The sequence below is a fragment of the Python bivittatus genome, unplaced genomic scaffold (assembly GCF_059951505.1).
Source record: "Python bivittatus isolate LINGU-HERP-01145 unplaced genomic scaffold, Pbiv_v1 ctg000220_np1212, whole genome shotgun sequence".
Lineage (NCBI taxonomy): Eukaryota > Metazoa > Chordata > Lepidosauria > Squamata > Pythonidae > Python > Python bivittatus.
In genome coordinates, this window is record NW_028277048.1 from 17,686,257 (window position 1) to 17,694,346 (window position 8,090).

General features: G+C 41.6%; 1 pseudogene; it reads left to right on the plus strand.

The window, feature by feature from the left end:
- The window catches only part of LOC148216287 (uncharacterized), a 204,121-nt pseudogene that overhangs the window by 105,974 nt on the left and 90,057 nt on the right, over window positions 1–8,090 (plus strand).

Here is an 8,090-nt window from a genome sequence, read left to right on the forward strand (position 1 = left end):
CCTTAGATCTGCTTATGATGCCACCTTGGTGGCTGAAAGTAAGGAAAGCATAAGGGATCTCTTGTTGAAAGTGAAAGATGAGTCTGATGTTTAATATTAAAACAAATACAAACCTAAGCTTATGTTAACTGCTAGTGCCAGTGCAGTGCAGACAGGCAAAGAAGGAGAGAAAGAGTAACAGATGTTATCTGATGGGTTCAAAAATATGTAAGAATGGTTACATGACATAAAGAAACATCTGTTTCTTTGGAAAAAGACTATGAAAAATCTAAACAAAACAAGCGTAGAGGCAACCTATTGTCAACAAAGGTAAGTATGTCAAGGCCTGATGTTCCTAGTTGTAACATATGGCTGTGAAAGTTGGACCATCAGAAAGGCTGAATGAAGAAAAAGCAATGCCTTTGAAGGATGATGCTCAAGAAAAGTATTGAGGACATATTGTACAGCAAGAATAAATCATTCAATACTAGATGAAGTCAAACCAGACGGCTCGCTGGAAGCATTAAAAATGAAGCTAAAGCAAAACTCCTTAGAGAAGACCCTGATGCTTGGAAAAATCACAGGCAACAGAAAAGTATAGCTAGATATTACTGTTGATTCATCAACACACACTTGCAACAACTCAAAGAAGCAGTTACTGATGGACAATCCTGGCAAACTGAGATCCATTAAATCCAGAAGAGTCAGAACAATTGAATGGCAACAATAATATTTCCTTTACTTCATTAGTTCTAAAGTCTGTTTCTTGAGTTAGTAACTCCAGACTCCGGGCAAGGACATTCTTATCTGCTGCAAGAGGACTGAATATATCTTACCCAATTAAGCTACCTGTTGAATCCAATGCATTAAAAGTTCTCACTGGCTGGGATTTATGAGAGATACAGTGGTACCTCGGGATACGAACTTAATCCGTTCCATGACTCTGGGCGTATCCCGAGTTGGTCGCAACCCGAGGCAAATTTCCCCATAAGGTTCAATGTAAATACGGTTAATCCGTTCCGCCCTCCGCCCAAATTTGGTCGCAATCCGAGGCAATTTCCACACCAAACATCTCCTTGCTACCGCGACCTCGCCCACAGGAAGCTGCGATCACGTGGCAGCAGGGAAGATGGCCGCATATCCGGCCCATAACCCGAGGCGAGTTCATAACCCGAGGTAAATTTTTCCTGCCGAAGCTGGTCATAACCCGAAATGTTCGTTAGTAGAGGCGTTCGTATCCCGAGGTACCACTGTAATTTGGTGTAGTGGTGAAGGAACCAGGCTAGAAACCAGGAGACTGTGAATTCTGGTCCCACCTTAGGCATGAAAGCTGGCTGGGTGACTTTGGGCCAGTCACTCTTTCTCAGCCCATGACGTCAGGCTTGGGTGACAAGTTGGTCAGTCAATTCCTGTCGCAGCCAACAGATCAACATTTGGTTGATCCAACAAAAAGCAGACCCTGCATATGTGGGAAAAACACTAGGAAGAAAAAAAAAATCCATCATAGCTGGAGGGCACTAAACTGGGGAAGAAAGGAGAGATCTGACAATTTTTCTCCATTAGTAACGTAGGCAGACTTTGGTCTGAACTTGCAAGATACTTCTTCAATTGGTAAGTCAGAACATGCACTTAGGGTCACATAATACAAAGAAGTTGTGCATCAGTTGATAGATGAACACATAGTCTTCCTCAGACTATGTACTATACTGTGTGTTTTCAGCTTTTGAACACAATAGCGGACTTTCAATTTAATCCAAAAAAACCACTGTGACTTATATATTAAAGATGGAATGACATAATAATGCAGTCAGATGGAAATGAAAGTCCTTCTAACAGAGGGGTAGGGGCCCTGTGGCCTGTCAGTTGTTGCTAAATTATACCCCCCATCATCTTCCAACATTGCTCCAACATGGCTGGGGCTGATAAGCAATTTGGATCAGCACTATCTGGAGTGATGCAGATTTCCCACCTTCTTCCATCATGATCCCACATAGAAAGAGTTGAGAAATCAGACCCTCTGCCCGGGATCCCCCATCCTCCATAGCTGACTTTCTGGTTTGAGAAAATATATTCTGACTTCTCCAAATCTCAGCAGTTGAGTCTAAAACCTTCAAACCCAACTTTGACATCTTTATTACGTGGTATGTAATTAATGTATTGAATTATCTGGCTTAAAAGGGGATAAGATCAATTCACAGAGGTCAGATCTGTCTGTGATTATATGAAACCTCCAGCTATGATAAAAAGTACTAGTTTGTTGAGAGAAAGTAGAAAGAGGGAGCAGTTGCTTTCATGCAGACCTTGTTGGCTGGAAAAAAGAAGGCTGATCTGATTTGACAGGAACTTGATGGCAGGGGGTGGGGTGGGCAGGCAGAGGAGAATAATACTGATTTACTTCATATTATTGTGGTAACTATTCCTGGGATACACACACGAAGTGCTGTGGACAGATTAAAAATCTAGAACACTAAAGATTATTTGCTAGCGAGCCAAAAGATCAAGGCCTAAGAGTTTCTCATGTAAGGTTCCGAAAAGATGTGTTCAAACTCTCCGCGTGGGAAATGCTTCGGTATATTTATGTATTTATGCATAATCAGCATGATTGGAGCTATAAAATGCCCTGTTGTAGACAAAGCATGGGAGGAGGTCTCTTAATGAACCAGACCATCTACCTCCGCTTTCTCCAACCTCAGTGTGCAGCAAAGCCCAACAACTCCCATCTTTCCCAACCATTGGCCGAGAGCGGTGGGATTTGTAGTGCAACATCTCTGCTAGGTACCAGGTGGGGAAGGCAGAGGAGCCTTCCTCTTCCTTGGCCAGACCTTGCTGATCAAGCCGTCCTCTTTTCCCCAAGCAATAAGGAGCTGCACTTAACATTTAGATAGCAAGGCTCACTAATATTCACACCTGGTATTAGTCTCAAATGCTCCCACAAATACCAGAGTGGCAGCAGCACCATGACCCTCATTATTCACAGCTCCTCATTTGTTTGTTTACTTGTTTTCTTTCATCAACCCAGTCTGGTGGTTCAGTGGAGCAAATCCATCTCGACACGAGGGAGCTATTCATCAACTGCAGAAAAACATTGGGTATTAACAATACGTGACCAATAACAAGCCTGCCGAAGTGAGAGGGTGCCAGATACGCCTCAGCAAAGCTGGAAGGGGGGGGGGGGAACGAGACTTGCTGGTTTTGAGCCTGTCTGCAAGTAGTGGTAAGCAAATAGATAGCGTATGGTTAGATGATGATGATGATGATGATGATGATGATGATGATGATGACGACGACGACAATGATTTTGATGCTGCCTGATTCCAACCAATTCTTGCATGGCATTTGCCATTTAACTCATGCAGGAAGCCTAATGCAGTGTGCTCACTCTATAATAAAGCAAATGGAGAAAAACAGAAAGGGCCAGCTGCCATGCGGGGGGAGGGGGCAGTCAAAGAATGGGCTGGACCACCACTTCAGAATGAGGAGGAGAATCATAAACCTGAGGGCTTCTCTTAACAAAGGACCACCGAAGTCCCCTGAACACGGAGAGCAACCATGAAGGATAGCGGCCAGGAGTTCTTCCCCAGTAGGCTATGTTCCTATGTAAGAGATTTATTTTTAGGGGTGGAAAAAAAGAGTTCAGTCATATAAGATGGTGTGGGATCACCCCTTGGCCCTAGTGCTAGCTTCATCCCTTAGCATAACTTAACAATCCCTCTGCAGACAAGCAATTCAGATTTCTGGCAAAAACTCTGACTTCTACTGCAGCATTAAGGTAGAGGGAAGGAAGGAAGAAATAAGAGAACTGCCCTGGTTGTGGATAAGGATCCAGGTAGTGCGAGAGTATTAATTGGTCACCAACGCCTCCCTCCTCTGCTTCTGTCTTTGTAGTTTGATTGATCTCTGAAATGGGCGACAGTTGGACAGACATCTTGAAATAATACAGCATGCGAACAGCACAGCCATTGGGGGGCAGGTGGTTTGCCACCTATATTTGGGGCTGGAGACACAAAATGTGAGAATTCCTACGACAGATCTATGGGGCAACAACATTCTGTTTCTCCCATGATAATTGATCACTTCCTAGAATGCACAAACCACATCACGTGGCGGGGACGGGAGGTAGGAGAAGGGAAGGATGAACTGGCTTCGCCCTTGTAGATCTTGGAGCAACCAGGAGGACGAAGGTGCTTATGTTGTGTGTTCGACCACCCATTATTAATGGAAACGAATGAGAATGAGTCTTCCCGGCCTTGCACTGAATTTCTAGGGGAAAAGCCAAATCTGTTGAATTCCATTCCATATAGTAAAGCCAGGAAAAATAATCATCTGTGTTTTCTTTCTGTCCCCATTTTCTAGTGAGGAAAAAAAAAGTAATTCAGGATTAAAAAAAAAAACACACTGTTTTTAAAGCAAGCATTTCAATCAAGTGCATTTAAGACATGGTCAAAGGGTAAGGCTTTTAAAATAAGATTATTTATAATCATTAGAGAATGAATCAAAGTAACACTTAATTTTCAAATGTGCTGTAGTCCTGTATATTGTGTCTCTATGAAATACTTTTTGTCCAAAATACACATTTTGTTTTGCTTAGAATAAAGTTTATTATATGTAGTTCAACTATATATATATATATATATATATATATATATATATATATATATATATATATATTTTAAATTAAGAATCATAGGGTGATGCAAGGAGCATAGGGTGAAGCAGTTTGCAGCTCTTTCGAGGATTGTTTACAGATTTATTTATATAAAAGCAGGGAATGCTTTTTGCTTACATAGGAGTAAATTCCCTAATTCATGGATCAATATTCTTAGCAATGATCCATAGTATTCAGTGCCCAAAATAGTGGCACTGAACTTGGGAAGCATATTACTAACTTTCAATGGCACAATCATGTGTGTGCATAACATGCTTGTTTTTCATTAAAAGACGCCCCCCTCCCCCACAAGAAAAAAACAGAGTGAGGAACTGGGCCAAACCTTTCACCCCTAAGTCATGGAGGATTAAGAAGAAGTGTATCTCTTCAGAGGAAAAATTAGAAACTGAGAAATATGTTCTTTTTTCATCCCACTGACAATGATAATTTCTTTTGCAACATTAGGATCCTATTATGGCATAGCAGAGGGGACATCTAAATTTGCAGGGAGATGGTGCAGCCTCTTGACTTTTGGAGAGGTGGATATGCAGGAGCAACTGAACACCCATAATTGGACCCAGGGTATCTACAAAGAGTGGTCCAAAAGAATACATCAACAGGTGCAACCATACTGCCTACTAGCTGTACACCAAAGGCAAAGAAGATGTATAGGCACATTAAAAAGGACAGTCATCTAGTTAAAGAACTTTTCTTCTGGAGATTTTATTGTACAGTAAACATTTGCAGCAAACTACAATATGGCACCACACTCATGAATTAAAGTGACTGACTACTGTCCATTTAACCATGGCATGGGTGGTACAAATGGCATTTGAGTGACATCAGGTGAGATGTAACAAGCATTACATAAATTAGAAGTAAAAGTCAGGTGAGAGAAGTTCCCCAAAGGCAACTTCTTACCCAAAGGGAATTTATTTGAAAATATAACTTCCAGAAAACCAACCTTGGAGAGCTAATTATTTGGGACTGGGGTTCCTTCTCCCTACATAGTAGAGCACACATGGAACGTGTCAGTCTTTATTCATTCAGCAAGAAGAGATCTACGATGGGCACTGGCTAGCACAGCCATTAGTTCTCATCAAGAGCAAAAAACAGGTCCTGTGTTCTTCTGAAATATTCTTACAGATGAATCCAAACGTGGAGAAATTTCAGCACATCTTCCAAGACTTCACGGGCCTCAGTAAACAAGAGTGAGAGAAAATCCAAGGGGATGTGTCTAGAATCCCAGCAGTGCAGTTAACTAGGAATTGCTCCAAGGAGATACCAACTGAATCCCTAGTGACAATTCAGTCAGTGGTTTTATGGGTGAAGGCAATGGTGGGAAACTAAGACCCACACATTGCCCTCTTAACTCCCATTTTGCATCTCCAGGTCCCATGGATGAAATTCAGTGGCAACACCACCCCTTTTCAGCAGCACTTTTATTTTAAAATTGAAAATCAGGTGGGTTATGCGTCTGCTTCAACAGTAGCATTAATGAGTTAGCTTCTTAAAGCAGCAACATCTTTTTTAGGCTTATGCAGAAGTCTGAAACAAGACAGACTCCTTCAGCGAACAGTCAAGAGATGCTCATAAGAGATCTGGAATGTTTTTTCTCAGTCATTGTGGAAGAATGATTTTGTATTTCATATACTTTGTTTACATATAATCTCTGTAGGAACCCTCTAGGCATGAAGAATGTGATGGGCCGCTTATCAGGGCTCAGGACTTTGAGGAAGAACAACTCTTCCTTTCCCAATCCTTCTCCCTTTTTATAAAGAAATAGGTTCATCTCTTTGCAGAAGGCAGAAAACAATTGATCCCTGCTTTCTCCTGCACAGAAAAAGGATCTCCCAGCAGAAGACAGGGCAGAATTGTTTTCACCTGACCCTGCAGGAGGAGTCCAAAAAGTCAAGACACAATTGAAGCCCAGTCCCTTTTATACATGTGTGAATGTTGCATGTGCAAAGGGGTGGGGCTTCAAGCATTCTTGACTTTTTGACACCTCCCCCATGGATGCTATTGCAGACTGCTACTTGCTCCCTCATTCCTGCGTAAAATGCCTTGAGAGGATATGGTGGGGGGGTGGGCAGACCTAAGACTTCCCATCCATGCTCCTTCAGATTTTCTGAGTATTTACTTATCTTTGCCACTGAATGTATCAGAGCTTCTGATATACAAAGGGAGTCTGGGTGAATAAATAATACCAAAATTTGGTGCTTATTTCACTTATTTCCTAAAGAAAAGTCACCCAAAATATTCTGTGAAAAAGTAATCACCCCCCTCCTCCATACTTGTGCCAGTTTTCGCTGTAATAACTGCTACCCAAATGCTTCTTCTAATTGGCAATTAGTCTCTCATATCGTTATGTAGGAATTTTGGGCTACTCCTCTATAGCAGATTCCTTCGACTCAGTAATATTTGAGGCTGTTGCAGCATCAGCTGCTCATTTCAGGTTCTGCCACATTTCTGTACAGTGACTCTGGTCATTCCAAAACAAATTGGTGGTTCTTCAGTTTTCTTGTAGACCTGTTTGTCTGCCTGGGATCATGAACTTGCTACACAATCCAGTGCACTTCAGCTTCAGCTCTTCCATAGAATTCCCTGATCCAAAGCAGAATTCATGTTTCCTTCAGTGACAGAGAATCTACTTCTTGAAGCAGCAAAGCACAAACCACAACATTGCCACTTCCATGTCTGAGGTTCTTATTGTGGAGGGCAGGTTTTGGTTTTCCCCACCTAGAGCATTTATGCAGCCTAGAAGCTTGAGATAAGCATTGCTTTTCTTAGTAAGCAATGGCTTCTTGTGTTGCTACTTTTCCATGACTCCCATTTTTACCCAGGTTGTTTCTGATGGTGAAGTCATGAGTAACAACTTTAATTGAAGAGACACCTGCAAATCTCTGGGTGTTGTTCTGGGGTTCTAACTTCCTGGACATTTTTACAGTACAGTCTTGGAATGATTTTGCCAAGACAGGCACTTTTAGTAAGGTTCACGATCCAGATCTTCATTTCAAGACTATGTCTCTGACCACTGGAACCCCAGAGCTTTAGACATGTTCTTCATAAATTTCTTTTGAGGGGAACATGATGTGCCTCTACAGTCTTATGTAGTGAGAACTTCATTGTGATGAGGGGAGCAAAAATGTGTGAGGTTTTATATAGGGCGTATAAACCTGCTTGTTTAATTCTCATACAACTAGCCCTACTGAACTTAGAGAGGGGCAATTGCTTTTTCACACTGATATATCACACTTTGTATATGAAGTAAATGAAATAAGCAGCAATCTTTGCTATTACTTCTTCACTCAGTTTCTATCAGTAGGACCCACATGAAGCTTTGATAACATTTGCTAGCAAATATGCAAAAATTCATAAAATCCAAATGGGGATGAATACATTTTTACAGAACTGTATACAGTTGATCAATATTATTCATATTTTGCAGATGAGGACCCTGAGCAAG